Below are 17,766 nucleotides of genomic sequence, written 5' to 3' on the forward strand. Positions count from 1 at the left end.
CCCGTTGATTCCATAGAAACCGGTTTTGTTTTCCGACATTTCCTAATGTAAATTAAAGTAATTGGAGCCACATTATGCCAGGCACAATTCAATCAATTCTGATCTTTTTTTTGCCTACTGACAGACATGTATATTAATAGTCCCCACTTATTGAACTAAATATGAATATTCATCTTCATTTATATTTCAAGGCCTTTGCAATCCTTAAGGAGTAAAGAGCTTTTTGACCAATTTACATCCACGTTTGTGAAATGACAGCTTTCACTCCTGGGCCCTGACAGAGGTCCTGCCAATTCATTGGAGGTCCTGCATTGAAGGAACTCCCAGCTGTCCACAAATACTCGTTACGAGAGGCAAATATCCAGCAAAATCTCTGCGAGAATTTTTAATCACGCAAAGACTCTGCTAATTAGGCAGCTGATGGGGCAGAGAGAGCACAAGGACAAATTCTTTAAACAAAGGACTGAAAACTTTAAGAGATTTAATTACTTGGGCACAGAGTTCATTCCAGAACTTGGGAGCAAATTATTAACAAGACCAAGTGGCAGCCGGTATTAGCCAGATTTCTACGCAACGATCCATTTTTAGGCACTATTGTCGCCGTAATTAGAAGACTACTTTATGTGGCACGTCAAGAAAAGTGAATCCAATCCTGGCTGAAGGCATCGTTGTGCCGTAAAGGAATTTAAACGTCTTTTCAAAAATAATGTTGTATATTTGATGATGAGGGCTTAATACTCAGTTTAATACATTTAAATAGGGATGGCCTATGAAAAGAGGTAATATCTGAAGTAAAGCCCTGGCAATGCATGCCATAATTAGGATGACAGGAGTGTGAGCGATTAATTAATTACCGAGAAATTATTCAATATTCAGCGTATTTCCGGGGCAGAGGGTTTCAGCTTCCCTTATTTGCAGAACTAAATCGAAACACCCCCCCCCCCCATAAAAATAGGGAAGGATGGGGGGGTCTACAAACTAGAGAAGGCGAGGTAAATGGTCCAATGGGTGCTCTTAGAGACTCTCATTTACCCCAGATCTTGGTAAATAGCCCCACTTCCACCATCCAGCAGGACTGAATGAATTAATTTACTGTTAGTGAGATCGTACCTGCGCAGTGAAGGTTTGGGGTTTAATATCTGAAGCTGTCAGAGTCCGGTTACTTTTGTAATTGCTTGTAGTTACCTTTCCTTTGATGTTGGTGTTATGGCGAACACTATTTAGCGCCTGGTTAGAGCCAGTAACGCGAGGAAAGGCGGCAAACACGTGGCAGTTCTTTATGACAGCCATCTTGCATACATTCATACTTGGGTTAAATACACGTTGCCCCTTCAGGCTGCATAGTCCCCTTTGTTGCTTGTTTTTGCATTTTTTTCGTGCCCCGTTTGCATATTTGCATATTATCCAACCACCATGTGTCTGTTATCCTGACCGAAACTGTTAAATGTTTGGTATTGATGCAAGTTTCATATCCGTGATACTGGAAAGCTGCCATCTAGTGGCGTGAATGTGCAATCGCGCTTGGCACAGAGATTCAAACCCTGTATACAGCAAGTGCTCATCCATAATTACTGAAGCACAAATATAAAGTAATTGGCCTGTGGATGTGTGTGCAATAAACACAAAGTATTAAACATTGTTGTCACTTTTTGCAATATATATAAAGCTTTAACAATGCGTCTATCAGTATTTTAGAATCACTGTAATGGCTCATTAAAGATGCCGTTTCCAAGGGATAAATACGCTATCAAAAATATAACTGCTTTTTTATGTTCCTATATTTTATTCTGCACATACGGAGATTTACAGTTTTGTCTGACATTTTATCTTGTTATAGTATTTGTTTCCTTAGCGTTGGATTAGTGATTCCACAAATTCACCTGCAAAGCTATCAGACAGCTATGTGCGTCCTACCACGCGATATCGGAGAAATCATTGCAGTTTATATGTCAGGCATCTTAGAGTCAGTGAAGGTTATTAGGAGATAATACGATAGAAATTATTATATTCATGGAGATATTTTTAATTAAAGCCGAGTGAGAGAGCTTTAAAGGTAAATAACATATTACTACACAACAATTATAAACTAGCAAAGAGTATCAAAACATGTTTAATTCTTTATCAAATCAAAAACTTAAATTTTACTATGAAAATATGATTTTAAAGTACAATATTAGCTTTGGGATTATTTTCTATTCACATAGCACCAACATATACTAGAGCATTGTATAACGGAATAAAGCAATAACAGTAAGTATCAGTTGAGTTATCGAGAGTAGAAAATCAAAATCAAACTTTTGTTCTGAATTTACATCTCGGGCCCCTAGGCCACAAACAGAACTGGCATATGTGCCACTACAACCCCAATATAAAATCATCAAAAATGAACAGTAATTAAATAATGCCCTCTCATCAATCAAACACATACACAGGCAAGATTTTATTCATTTCCTAAGCAAACGCGTTTATTAACGAGAGGGGCTTTCTGTGTATTTCAGGGTTTGAGTGCTGCTCTGTGTAATACAGACGCCTGGGTTTATCTAGTCAGCTGTAATAACTGTATGAGGCATTGTAACAGTGCACAGACAGCTTTCTTACATTATAATGGGTTTTTGGGAACATGCATTCCTCTAAATACAAGCAAACTCCATACAAATATGAAAAGGTACAATATTTGTCTATTTCTTGTATCCATTCTTTACCACACCTACTGTATGAGACAAGGAGACACATTTCCTCTGTCTATGCTTATATTTTATAATCAAAATAACATATTGCAATATATAGTATACCATAACATATGTAGTATGTCTTTATCTCAGCAAAGGGTGATTGAATAAATAAAAAAATAAAATTGGGGGGCGGAGCCAACGCTTAACCTGAACGGTCGCACACTCACAGTGCTCCGACAAGCAGGAACCCGAAAGCCCCAAATTCAGCCCGAAAACGCTGCCACTGGCACTGACAGAAGGCCAGACGACACCCCAACACTAATGGGGAAGAAAACGAAAAAACTGCGACCAGATCGGCCCAGGCAATCTGCCGATATAGGCGATCTCTTGCGGAGGCCGCATGGCGCGGCGGGACCCAAGATGGCGGCCGACTTTGCCGACTTCGATGACTACTCTGATAGTTCAGAAGATACCATGCTGCATTACTCAGAGACCCTGGGATTTCGGAGGCCAGCACAGCCAGCACAGCCAGCACAGCCAGCACAGCCTGCGAAGCCAGCACAGCCAGCACAGCCAGCAAAGCCAGCACAGCCGCTGGTGGATCCCCCGATCACTACAGCAATACTCACCGCTCTCCTCTCGGACTTACGCCAGTCGCTGTCAGCAGAGATATCCCAAGTAAGGGGAGATGTAAGAGAGTTCACAGCCCACCTCACCACGGTAGAACAACTCACGCAAACGCATACAGCAGAGGTGCTTGACCTCCAGACACAGGTGAGAGACCTCACCATGGCCCACACTGCAATGTCCCACCAAATAGCCGACATAGAAGATAAACGCAGGTGGAAACACATCAAAATCAGAGGTATTTCCGACGCTGTGTCCCCAGCTGAAATGCCCCATCTCCTCCGCAGGCTATTCTCCACTTTACTGCCCCACAGACAAGCGAAGGGGATACAGTTGGATGGCATGTTCCGCCTGCCCAAACCTCCACAGCTCACAGGCGCCACAACAGGCGATCTCTTAATCAAACTCCAAAACAGGCAGGATAAAGCAGCACTTATGGGTGCTATAAAGGGGAAGACTCCACTCAGCTTTGAGGGCATGGACATAGCATTCTACTCAGACCTGTCACGCACAACCCTGCGATGGCGGCAAACCCTCAGACCGGTGACAACGCTACTACAGACCAGCGGAGTGACATACCGATGGGGACCAGCTCATGTGCTTATAATACAGCACCAGGGCACTGAACAGCGAGTCAAAGACATAGCAGAGTTGGACACTGTGGTGGCCAAACTTGGACTTGAAACCCCTCCGAAAACAACGGCTTGGGACCCGGCCAATGTCATCGCGTTTGTTCTGACCAGCGAGGGTGCCTCCGGGAAAAAGACCTGAACTACCGGCTGCCGGCTACATACCTATGTTTTATATGTTATTATTTACCTCCCACACCTGTCTCCCATGTTTCATATGTTTCATATGTTCTGACTACATATTTAAAGGGATAATAGGCACCCACTATAGACACCGGGAATAACCCGGCAATTGGCTCCAATATACCACCTTACCCCCCCCCCCCCAGCTCCAAACAGCTCCCAACATATCTCAGCCTCACTACATGGAGCTGGCTCCCAAGCCATAAAGATACTCCACCGAAATCCCCTACTTTAACTGACGTGCTTGTTTATACACCAGATTTCGTTCTGTTCCTCTTCTTTTTATTATTTTTCTTTTATCTTGCAAATCTACACAACTCAGGGCCTTACACTCTCCCCCACTGACGACACAACGCCGGACCACACCAGTTGGCATACCTAAGCTGTTTCCCACACTTTAACAGCACAGATTCACCAGTCCCAACTAACGAAAGCAGAACAAGCAAAACCGCACTTTAAGACACACAAGGGACGCTCACTAGGCCCACTACCACTGGCCTACGGCATTAACCTAAGATAAATAAGATGTTGTCACGCTGAGTTTTTCTTTTTCTTACATGCTTTCCTTTTATAAAAAAAAGTGCAGTACCTCTTATGCCATGATATTGTTTTCAACTGTTACTGTTATGAAGCTTGATATGGCTGTTGTGGCTACTCAAGTATGATGTAATGCTTGCACAACAAAAATAAAGAATTAAAAAAAAAAAAAAATTGGGTACATTTAATTTAAGCTATTTTCATATCCCTACACAACAATCTTTTTTTTGTGAATCCTAGTATAGTAGAATAATTGTCTATTGTTAGTGATGTCCCGAACGGTTCGCTGGCGAATAGTTCCTGGCGAACATAGCTTGTTCGCGTTCGCCACGGACGGCGAACATATGCAATGTTCGGTCCGCCCCTATTCGTCATCATTGAGTACTCTTTGACCCTGTACCTCACAGTCAGCAGATACCAGCCAATCAGCAGCAGACCCTCCCTCCCAGACCCTTCCACCTCCTGGACAGCATCCATTTTAGATTCATTCTGAAGCTGCATTCTTAGTGAGAGGAGGGACAGTGTGCTGCTGCTGATTTAATAGGGAAATTGATAGCTAGGCTAGTGTATTCAGTGATCACTACAGTCCTGAAGGACTCATCTGATCTCTGCTGTAAGGACAGCACCCCAAAAATCCTTTTTTAGGGCTAGAACATCAGTCTGCTTTTTTTTTTTCCTGTGTAATCTAATTGCAGTTGCCTGCCTGCCAGCGTGTGTGTCAGGCTCACAGCGTATACTGTGCCCACTTGCCCAGTGCCACCACTCATATCTGGTGTCACAATAGCTTGCATTTAAAAAAACAAAAACTTTTTTGACTGTAATATAATAGCAGTCAGTTTCCTTCACACGTGTGCGTTTCAGGGCCTGCCAGGGCACAGTGTCACACCAGTGCAACTCATAGCTGGTGTAACAGTAGTGTACATTTAAAAAAACAAACACTTTTTTGACTGTGAAATAATAGCAGTCAGTTTCCTTCACGCGTGTGCGTTTCAGGGCCTGCCAGGGCACAGTATCACACCAGTGCAACTCATATCTGGTGTAACAGTAGTGTACATTAAAAAAAAACAACACTTTTTTGACTGTGAAATAATAGCAGTTTCCTTCACGCGTGTGCGTTTCAGGGCCTGCCAGGGCACAGTATCACACCAGTGCAACTCATATCTGGTGTAACAGTAGTGTACATTAAAAAAAAAAAACACTTTTTTGACTGTGAAATAATAGCAGTCAGTTTCCTTCACGCATGTGCGTTTCAGGGCCTGCCAGGGCACAGTATCACACCAGTGCAACTCATATCTGGTGTAACAGTAGTGTACATTTAAAAAAAAAAAACTTTTTTGACTGTGAAATAATAGCAGTCAGTTTCCTTCACGCGTGTGCGTTTCAGGGCCTGCCAGGGCACAGTATCACACCAGTGCAACTCATATCTGGTGTAACAGTAGTGTACATTTAAAAAAAAAACTAGAAATTTGACTGTGAAATAATAGCAGTCAGTTTCCTTCACACGTGTGCGTTTCAGGGCCTGCCAGGGCACAGTATCACACCAGTGCAACTCATATCTGGTGTAACAGTAGTGTACATTTAAAAAAAAAACGTGAAATTTGACTGTGAAATAATAGCAGTCAGTTTCCTTCACACGTGTGCGTTTCAGGGCCTGCCAGGGCACAGTGTCACACCAGTGCAACTCATATCTGGTGTAACAGTAGTGTACATTTAAAAATAAAAACACATTTTTGACTGTGAAATAATAGCAGTTAGTTTCCTTCACGCGTGCGCGTTTCAGGGCCTGCCAGGGCACAGTCTCACACCAGTGCAACTCATATCTGGTGTAACAGTAGTGTACATTTAAAAAAAACTAGACATTTGACTGTGAAATAATAGCAGTCAGTTTCCTTCACACGTGTGCATTTCAGGGCCTGCCAGGGCACAGTGTCACACCAGTGCAACTCATATCTGGTGTAACAGTAGTGTACATTTAAAAAAAAAAAACAACACTTTTTTGACTGTGAAATAATAGCAGTAAGTTTCCTTCACGCATGTGCGTTTCAGGGCCTGCCAGGGCACAGTGCCACACCAGTGCAACTCAAATCTGGTGTAACAGTAGTGTACATTTAAAAAAAAAATAGAAATTTGACTGTGAAATAATAGCAGTCAGTTTCCTTCACACATGTGCGTTTCAGGGCCTGCCAGGGCACAGTGCCACACCAGTGCAACTCATATCTGGTGTAACAGTAGTGTACATTTAAAAAAAAAACAACACTTTTTTGACTGTGAAATAATAGCAGTCAGTTTCCTTCACGCATGTGCGTTTCAGGGCCTGCCAGGGCACAGTGCCACACCAGTGCAACTCAAATCTGGTGTAACAGTAGTGTACATTTAAAAAAAAAATAGAAATTTGACTGTGAAATAATAGCAGTCAGTTTCCTTCACACATGTGCGTTTCAGGGCCTGCCAGGGCACAGTGCCACACCAGTGCAACTCATATCTGGTGTAACAGTAGTGTACATTTAAAAAAACAACAACACTTTTTTGACTGTGAAATAGTAGCAGTCAGTTTCCTTCACGCGTGTGCGTTTCAGGGCCTGCCAGGGCAAAGTCTCACACCAGTGCAACTCATATCTGGTGTAACAGTAGTGTACATTTAAAAAAAAAAAATAGAAATTTGACTGTGAAATAATAGCAGTCAGTTTCCTTCACACGTGTGCGTTTCAGGGCCTGCCAGGGCACAGTGTCACACCAGTGCAACTCATACCTGGTGTAACAGTAGTGTACATTTAAAAAAAACAACACTTTTTTGAATGTGAAATAATAGCAGTCAGTTTCCTTCACGCATGTGTGTTTCAGGGCCTGCCAGGGCACAGTCTCACACCAGTGCAACTCATATCTGGTGTAACAGTAGTGTACATTTGAAAAAAAAAAAACCTAGAAATTTGAGTGTGAAATAATAGCAGTCAGTTTCCTTCACACGTGTGCGTTTCAGGGCCTGCCAGGGCACAGTGTCACACCAGTGCAACTCATATCTGGTGTAACAGTAGTGTACATTTAAAAAAAACTAGACATTTGACTGTGAAATAATAGCAGTCAGTTTCCTTCACACGTGTGCATTTCAGGGCCTGCCAGGGCACAGTGTCACACCAGTGCAACTCATATCTGGTGTAACAGTAGTGTACATTTAAAAAAAGAAAACAACACTTTTTTGACTGTGAAATAATAGCAGTCAGTTTCCTTCACGCATGTGCGTTTCAGGGCCTGCCAGGGCACAGTGCCACACCAGTGCAACTCAAATCTGGTGTAACAGTAGTGTACATTTAAAAAAAAAATAGAAATTTGACTGTGAAATAATAGCAGTCAGTTTCCTTCACACATGTGCGTTTCAGGGCCTGCCAGGGCACAGTGCCACACCAGTGCAACTCATATCTGGTGTAACAGTAGTGTACATTTAAAAAAAAAACAACACTTTTTTGACTGTGAAATAGTAGCAGTCAGTTTCCTTCACGCGTGTGCGTTTCAGGGCCTGCCAGGGCACAGTCTCACACCAGTGCAACTCATATCTGGTGTAACAGTAGTGTACATTTAAAAAAAAAATAGAAATTTGACTGTGAAATAATAGCAGTCAGTTTCCTTCACACGTGTGCGTTTCAGGGCCTGCCAGGGCACAGTGTCACACCAGTGCAACTCATACCTGGTGTAACAGTAGTGTACATTTAAAAAAAACAACACTTTTTTGACTGTGAAATAATAGCAGTCAGTTTCCTTCACGCGTGTGCGTTTCAGGGCCTGCCAGGGCACAGTGCCACACCAGTGCAACTCAAATCTGGTGTAACAGTAGTGTACATTTAAAAAAAAAAACTAGAAATTTGACTGTGAAATAATAGCAGTCAGTTTCCTTCACACGTGTGCGTTTCAGGGCCTGCAAGGGCACAGTGTCACACCAGTGCAACTCATATCTGGTGTAACAGTAGTGTACATTTAAAAAAAAATTAGAAATTTGACTGTGAAATAATAGCAGTCAGTTTCCTTCAAACATGTGCGTTTCAGGGCCTGCCAGGGCACAGTGCCACACCAGTGCAACTCATATCTGGTGTAACAGTAGTGTACATTTAAAAAAAAAAAAACAATTTTTTGACTGTGAAATAGTAGCAGTCAGTTTCCTTCACGCGTGTGCGTTTCAGGGCCTGCCAGGGCACAGTCTCACACCAGTGCAACTCATATCTGGTGTAACAGTAGTGTACATTTAAAAAAAAAATAGAAATTTGACTGTGAAATAATAGCAGTCAGTTTCCTTCACACGTGTGCGTTTCAGGGCCTGCCAGGGCACAGTGTCACACCAGTGCAACTCATACCTGGTGTAACAGTAGTGTACATTTAAAAAAAACAACAATTTTTTGAATGTGAAATAATAGCAGTCAGTTTCCTTCACGCGTGTGCGTTTCAGGGCCTGCCAGGGCACAGTATCACACCAGTGCAACTCATATCTGGTGTAACAGTAGTGTACATTAAAAAAAAACAACACTTTTTTGACTGTGAAATAATAGCAGTTTCCTTCACGCGTGTGCGTTTCAGGGCCTGCCAGGGCACAGTATCACACCAGTGCAACTCATATCTGGTGTAACAGTAGTGTACATTAAAAAAAAAAAACACTTTTTTGACTGTGAAATAATAGCAGTCAGTTTCCTTCACGCATGTGCGTTTCAGGGCCTGCCAGGGCACAGTGCCACACCAGTGCAACTCAAATCTGGTGTAACAGTAGTGTACATTTAAAAAAAAAAAACTAGAAATTTGACTGTGAAATAATAGCAGTCAGTTTCCTTCACACGTGTGCGTTTCAGGGCCTGCAAGGGCACAGTGTCACACCAGTGCAACTCATATCTGGTGTAACAGTAGTGTACATTTTAAAAAAAAAACACTTTTTTGACTGTGAAATAATAGCAGTCAGTTTCCTTCACGCGTGTGCGTTTCAGGGCCTGCCAGGGCACAGTATCACACCAGTGCAACTCATATCTGGTGTAACAGTAGTGTACATTTAAAAAAAAAAAAAAAGAAATTTGACTGTGAAATAATAGCAGTCAGTTTCCTTCACACGTGTGCGTTTCAGGGCCTGCCAGGGCACGGTGTCACACCAGTGCAACTCATATCTGGTGTACCAGTAGTGTACATTTAAAAAAAAAACTAGAAATTTGACTGTGAAATAATAGCAGTCAGTTTCCTTCACACGTGTGCGTTTCAGGGCCTGCCAGGGCACAGTATCACACCAGTGCAACTCATATCTGGTGTAACAGTAGTGTACATTTAAAAAAAAAACGTGAAATTTGACTGTGAAATAATAGCAGTCAGTTTCCTTCACACGTGTGCGTTTCAGGGCCTGCCAGGGCACAGTGTCACACCAGTGCAACTCATATCTGGTGTAACAGTAGTGTACATTTAAAAATAAAAACACATTTTTGACTGTGAAATAATAGCAGTTAGTTTCCTTCACGCGTGCGCGTTTCAGGGCCTGCCAGGGCACAGTGTCACAACAGTGCAACTCATATCTGGTGTAACAGTAGTGTACATTTAAAAAAAAAAAAAAACTTTTTTGACTGTGAAATAATAGCAGTCAGTTTCCTTCACGCGTGTGCGTTTCAGGGCCTGCCAGGGCACAGTCTCACACCAGTGCAACTCATATCTGGTGTAACAGTAGTGTACATTTAAAAAAAACTAGACATTTGACTGTGAAATAATAGCAGTCAGTTTCCTTCACACGTGTGCATTTCAGGGCCTGCCAGGGCACAGTGTCACACCAGTGCAACTCATATCTGGTGTAACAGTAGTGTACATTTAAAAAAAAAAAACAACACTTTTTTGACTGTGAAATAATAGCAGTCAGTTTCCTTCACGCATGTGCGTTTCAGGGCCTGCCAGGGCACAGTGCCACACCAGTGCAACTCAAATCTGGTGTAACAGTAGTGTACATTTAAAAAAAAAATAGAAATTTGACTGTGAAATAATAGCAGTCAGTTTCCTTCACGCATGTGCGTTTCAGGGCCTGCCAGGGCACAGTGCCACACCAGTGCAACTCAAATCTGGTGTAACAGTAGTGTACATTTAAGAAAAAAATAGAAATTTGACTGTGAAATAATAGCAGTCAGTTTCCTTCACACATGTGCGTTTCAGGGCCTGCCAGGGCACAGTGCCACACCAGTGCAACTCATATCTGGTGTAACAGTAGTGTACATTTAAAAAAAAAACAACACTTTTTTGACTGTGAAATAGTAGCAGTCAGTTTCCTTCACGCGTGTGCGTTTCAGGGCCTGCCAGGGCAAAGTCTCACACCAGTGCAACTCATATCTGGTGTAACAGTAGTGTACATTTAAAAAAAAAAAAAATAGAAATTTGACTGTGAAATAATAGCAGTCAGTTTCCTTCACACGTGTGCGTTTCAGGGCCTGTCAGGGCACAGTGTCACACCAGTGCAACTCATACCTGGTGTAACAGTAGTGTACATTTAAAAAAAACAACACTTTTTTGAATGTGAAATAATAGCAGTCAGTTTCCTTCACGCATGTGTGTTTCAGGGCCTGCCAGGGCACAGTCTCACACCAGTGCAACTCATATCTGGTGTAACAGTAGTGTACATTTGAAAAAAAAAAAACCTAGAAATTTGACTGTGAAATAATAGCAGTCAGTTTCCTTCACACGTGTGCGTTTCAGGGCCTGCCAGGGCACAGTGTCACACCAGTGCAACTCATATCTGGTGTACCAGTAGTGTACATTTAAAAAAAAAAATAGAAATTTGACTGTGAAATAATAGCAGTCAGTTTCCTTCACACATGTGCGTTTCAGGGCCTGCCAGGGCACAGTGTCACACCAGTGCAACTCATATCTGGTGTAACAGTAGTGTACATTTAAAAAAAAAACAACACTTTTTTGACTGTGAAATAGTAGCAGTCAGTTTCCTTCACGCGTGTGCGTTTCAGGGCCTGCCAGGGCACAGTCTCACACCAGTGCAACTCATATCTGGTGTAACAGTAGTGTACATTTAAAAAAAAAATAGAAATTTGACTGTGAAATAATAGCAGTCAGTTTCCTTCACACGTGTGCGTTTCAGGGCCTGCCAGGGCACAGTGTCACACCAGTGCAACTCATACCTGGTGTAACAGTAGTGTACATTTAAAAAAAACAACACTTTTTTGACTGTGAAATAATAGCAGTCAGTTTCCTTCACACGTGTGCGTTTCAGGGCCTGCAAGGGCACAGTGTCACACCAGTGCAACTCATATCTGGTGTAACAGTAGTGTACATTTAAAAAAAAATTAGAAATTTGACTGTGAAATAATAGCAGTCAGTTTCCTTCAAACATGTGCGTTTCAGGGCCTGCCAGGGCACAGTGCCACACCAGTGCAACTCATATCTGGTGTAACAGTAGTGTACATTTAAAAAAAAAACAACACTTTTTTGACTGTGAAATAGTAGCAGTCAGTTTCCTTCACGCGTGTGCGTTTCAGGGCCTGCCAGGGCACAGTCTCACACCAGTGCAACTCATATCTGGTGTAACAGTAGTGTACATTTAAAAAAAAAATAGAAATTTGACTGTGAAATAATAGCAGTCAGTTTCCTTCACACGTGTGCGTTTCAGGGCCTGCCAGGGCACAGTGTCACACCAGTGCAACTCATACCTGGTGTAACAGTAGTGTACATTTAAAAAAAACAACAATTTTTTGAATGTGAAATAATTGCAGTCAGTTTCCTTCACGCATGTGCGTTTCAGGGCCTGCCAGGGCACAGTCTCACACTGGTGCAACTCATATCTGGTGTCACAGTAGTGTACATTTAAAAAAAAAAAAAACTAGAAATTTGACTGTGAAATAATAGCAGTCAGTTTCCTTCACACGTGTGCGTTTCAGGGCCTGCCAGGGCACAGTGTCACACCAGTGCAACTCATATCTGGTGTAACAGTAGTGTACATTTAAAAAAAAAAAAATAGAAATTTGACTGTGAAATAATAGCAGTCAGTTTCAGGGCCTGCAAGGGCACAGTGTCACACCAGTGTAACTCATATCTGGTGTAACAGTAGTGTACATTTAAAAAAAAAAAATAGAAATTTGACTGTGAAATAATAGCAGTCAGTTTCCTTCACACATGTGCGTTTCAGGGCCTGCCAGGGCACAGTGCCACACCAGTGCAACTCATATCTGGTGTAACAGTAGTGTACATTTAAAAAAAAACAACAACACTTTTTTGACTGTGAAATAGTAGCAGTCAGTTTCCTTCACGCGTGTGCGTTTCAGGGCCTGCCAGGGCACAGTGTCACACCAGTGCAACTCATACCTGGTGTAACAGTAGTGTACATTTAAAAAAAAACAACACTTTTTTGAATGTGAAATAATAGCAGTCAGTTTCCTTCACACGTGTGCGTTTCAGGGCCTGCCAGGGCGCAGTGTCACACCAGTGCAACTCATATCTGGTGTAACAGTAGTGTACATTTAAAAAAAAAAAATAGAAATTTGACTGTGAAATAACAGCAGTCAGTTTCCTTCACACATGTGCGTTTCAGGGCCTGCCAGGGCACAGTGTCACACCAGTGCAACTCATATCTGGTGTAACAGTAGTGTACACTTAAAAAAACAACAACACTTTTTTGACTGTGAAATAGTAGCAGTCAGTTTCCTTCACGCGTGTGCGTTTCAGGGCCTGCCAGGGCACATTCTCACACCAGTGCAACTCATATCTGGTGTAACAGCAGTGTACATTTAAAAAAAAAAAATAGAAATTTGACTGTGAAATAATAGCAGTCAGTTTCCTTCACACGTGTGCGTTTCAGGGCCTGCCAGGGCACAGTGTCACACCAGTGCAACTCATATCTGGTGTAACAGTAGTGTACATTTAAAAAAAAAAACGTGAAATTTGACTGTGAAATAATAGCAGTCAGTTTCCTTCACACGTGTGCGTTTCAGGGCCTGCCAGGGCACAGTGTCACACCAGTGCAACTCATATCTGGTGTAACAGTAGTGTACATTTTAAAAAAAACCAACACTTTTTTGACTGTGAAATAATAGCAGTCAGTGTCCTTCACGCGTGTGCGTTTCAGGGCCTGCCAGGGCTACTAGACCCCCGGTATAAGCAGAAAGTGCCTGCAATGTTACCGAATTACCGCAAGTCGGAAAGGATGCAGCAGTTCCAAAATAAATTAAAAAGTATGCTTTACACAGCGTATAAGGGTGATGTCACAGCACAACGGGAATCTAACAGGGGAAGAAGTGAAAGTAATCCTCTTCCTCCCACGACCATGCCGGCAAGGACAGGACGCTTTCCAGACGTGTTGTTGATGGAGGACATGCGGAGCTTTTTAAGTCCTACGCATCGCCACAGCCCTTCGGGGTCCACCCTCAGAGAACGACTCGACCGTCAGGTAGCAGACTACCTCGCCTTAACTGCAGATATCGACACTCTGAGGAGCGATGAACCCCTTGACTACTGGGTGTGCAGGCTTGACCTGTGGCCTGAGCTATCCCAATACGCGATAGAACTTCTGGCCTGCCCCGCTTCAAGTGTCCTGTCAGAAAGGACCTTCAGTGCAGCAGGAGGTATTGTCACTGAGAAGAGAAGTCGCCTAGGTCAAAAAAGTCTAGATTACCTCACCTTTATTAAGATGAATGAGGGATGGATCCCGAAGGGACTGACAGTGGGCGATACATTCGACTAAAAAAGGCCTGATGAGGGGGACAACTTAACACACCACTCCTATCTGGTGGCACATTAGATTACACGCGCAGTGCCCCAAATTTGAAGTACTAGGACCAACCAAGCATCTTTTTCCATCTCCCGGTTCCTAAAATCGATGCCATATACACGTCCCCTGATAGGGGCCGTAACAGGGATTAAACTGATAAGAATAGTACTACTTAACACACCACTCCTATCTGGTGGCACATTAGATTGCACGCGCAGTGCCCCAAATTTGAAGTAGGAGGACCGACCAAGCATCTTTTTCCATCTCCCGGTTCCTAAAATCGATGCCATATACACGTCCCCTGATAGGGGACGTAACAGGGATTAAACTGATAGGAATTGTACTACTTAACACACCTTATAATAACGCAGAGAGAGGCAACGCAGAGAGAGGAGTCTGAAGAAGAGGAGTCAGAGGAGGAAGGTGGCTTTGAGGAGGTGGAAGACCAAACACAGCAGGCGTCCCAAGGGGCTTGTTGTCACCTTTCGGGGACCCTTGGTGTTGTACGTGGCTGGGTGGAGGAAGAGACCTTCAATCACATCAGGAACGGGACATGGCTAGCTTGGTATCCAACCTTGTGCAAATGGGGAGTTTGCGGTTGTGCAAATGGACTGTTTGCGGTTGTTTGCGGTGCGTTAAACGGGGAGTTTGGTCTGTCACTGTGAAGCGGGCGTAACCCTTACACTACCTGATCGATACAACATCATACCTGATGTTTTAAAGCACGTTATTCCAAACAATTTAGGAATGTTAGGTGATTTATGCCCTTTATGGATTAAAACCAGACTCATCAACTATGTAATTTTCCATGGGAGTTTTGCCATGGATCCACCTTCGGCATGCCACAGTCCAGGTGTCCCCTTGAAACAACTTTTCCATCACTAATGTGGCCAGAAAGAGTCCCTGTGGGTTTTAAAATTCGCCTGCCCATTGAAGTCTATGGCGGTTCGCCCGGTTCGCCCGTTCGCGAACATTTGCGGAAGTTCGCGTTCGCCATTCGCGAACGGAAAGTTTTATGTTCGCGACATCACTATCTATTGTTTTATATTGTCTTCTGGTTTGAGTGTTCGTGCTTGCAAATGTATATTGCCAGTTTTTTTAAATGCCACACACATCGTTTGTCATTGCACCTATACTCAACATGTGTCATGTTATGCTTGCTAATCAATCAGTCTGTCTGGAACGCGATATGTTCTATGGAATGTTTCTTCAACATGGATATGTCACCATAGGGGGCTGGTGACAATTACACTTATGTGTGTGTGTGTGTGTGTGTGTGTGTGTGTGTTTTATTTTGCACCTTAAACACTTTTCTAATAAAATAAAATAACAAAATGAAAAGCATTTTGGCAACCTTACATTTTACAAATCTCATATTTCTCCGCAAATCAATGTTTAGTAATTCCATTCTGCGCAGTGTCATGGCCGCCCCTTGCTCACAATGTGACAGCACAGAGGCAAATTGTGTTCAGAGTTATTTTCGTCATCTTCGTCTCCTGTGCACTGATGACAGACCAATTCTGCCGCAGTCAATATCCATCATTTCATTGCATGTTGCATTCTTTAAAAATAGCAAAATGTTATTCACTAAATCAGTTTTGGTAAACTGAAAACCCAGTTTTCCGAATTTAGGACAAACATTTCACGCTTACCGTAATTTTCCTAACTCGGATATGATCCTTTATATGGTGCAGATTTTTTACACGTTACAACTCGCCAGTATAACCACCCCAGAAAAAAAAACACCGTAAACTCCATCTTCACTGAGCCAGAAAACTCAAAAATCCCCTTACAATATTTTCTATATCTCCCATCTCAGCAGTGAGACGAGAACAAGGAATATTTTGCTCAGCAAATTTTTTTAACAAGGTCACATCCGAAGAACGGCAAAAAAACAGCCTTTTCTCATCAAGTTTTTAACTGGAAAAATAGTATGGCCATTTCTTGGTAATACACCTCTGGGCTTTTTATTACGAGTCCATTTCCTCTTGTAATATTGGAAATGCTCTATAATTGTAGAGTGTAATAGAGTTTGATTGAATTTCATTCGGAGCTCTGAATGGTCTATGGCATTTCTACTCATTTTGAGTAAAATAACGATTTTTAATGTCCACACATGGCTTCTCCTGACCTTATTCAATCTTTGGGTGGATCAGGAAATATATTGATTCAATTATGTGTAGATGACAAATGAACTAAAGAAAAAAAATGGAAAAAGGTCATCGCATATTTGAAAATGTAAATCTTCGCAATCTATTGGGTTTTCCCCAAAAAAAGTCATTTCGAAATGCCATTTGTTTCTAATAGGGCAACGTCCGTATCCTTTGAATCAGTGCAGAGAAAATAATTAAACTGCACCGGCTCCATAATTTGTTCTTTTCTTATCAATTCTTAATCCTCTTTTTTTCTTTTTTCTTTTTTGTTGAACATAGGGCAACGTGCTCTGTAGAAATGGAGTTTTTATTTCCCACTTTGTCTGAATATATATTTTATTTATAAAAAGCACTTTCTGTACCCAACAACTGCAGAGAGAACTGACAACATAATAGATTAACAGTACAGTTTAATAATATAGTACGGCAAGATAAACAGACGAACATGAGAGGCAAACAGTCATACAGCTAGGACTTGGGACTGAATTCGGGTGCTTGGAATCAGGCGGCAGAATGTTAGGGTAAGACGGTAAAACGTTTTTGTTCTAATTTTCTAAACGTTCCTTCTACATACAGCTGACACCTCACTCAGTGATCTCTAGGAGGAGGTAACACTGTAACAGACTCCGAACCAATCCAGTTTAACCCCGTCTGTACCTGCTGGGAGTCATCATCCATGAAACCATAGTGGGAACGATTCACAAAGATGGCAGTGGTACTGCAGCGGTTATCAGTTTGGTTAGCAGTTACGAGTGATTTATTATGAATGAAACTGATGCTAAGTACTGAACTACATGTCCCATAGACCTCTACTGAGTGGAGGTTTATACTGAGTGGAGGTTTATGCTGAGTGCAGGTTTATACTAAGTGGAGGTTTATATCGAGTGGAGGCTTATTGTGAGTGTAGGTTTACACTGAGAGGAGGTTTATATTGAGTGCAGGTTTATACGGAGTGGAGGCTTATAGTAAGTGGCGGTTTATTCTGAGTGGAGGTTGATACTGAGTGGAGGCTTATACTGAGCTGAGGATTATACCGAATGGAGGTTTATACTGAGTGTTTATACTGAGTGGATGCTTATAGTAAGTGGAGGTTTATACTAATTGTAGGTTTATACTGAGCAGAGGTTTATACTGAGTGGAGGCTTATACTGAGTGGAGGCTTATACTGAGTGGAGGTTAATACTGAGTTGAGGCTTATACTGAGCGGAGGATTATACAGAATGGAGGTTTATACTGAGCAGATGTTTATACTGAGTGGA

The sequence above is a fragment of the Pelobates fuscus genome, chromosome 12 (assembly GCF_036172605.1).
Source record: "Pelobates fuscus isolate aPelFus1 chromosome 12, aPelFus1.pri, whole genome shotgun sequence".
NCBI classification, from domain to species: domain Eukaryota; kingdom Metazoa; phylum Chordata; class Amphibia; order Anura; family Pelobatidae; genus Pelobates; species Pelobates fuscus.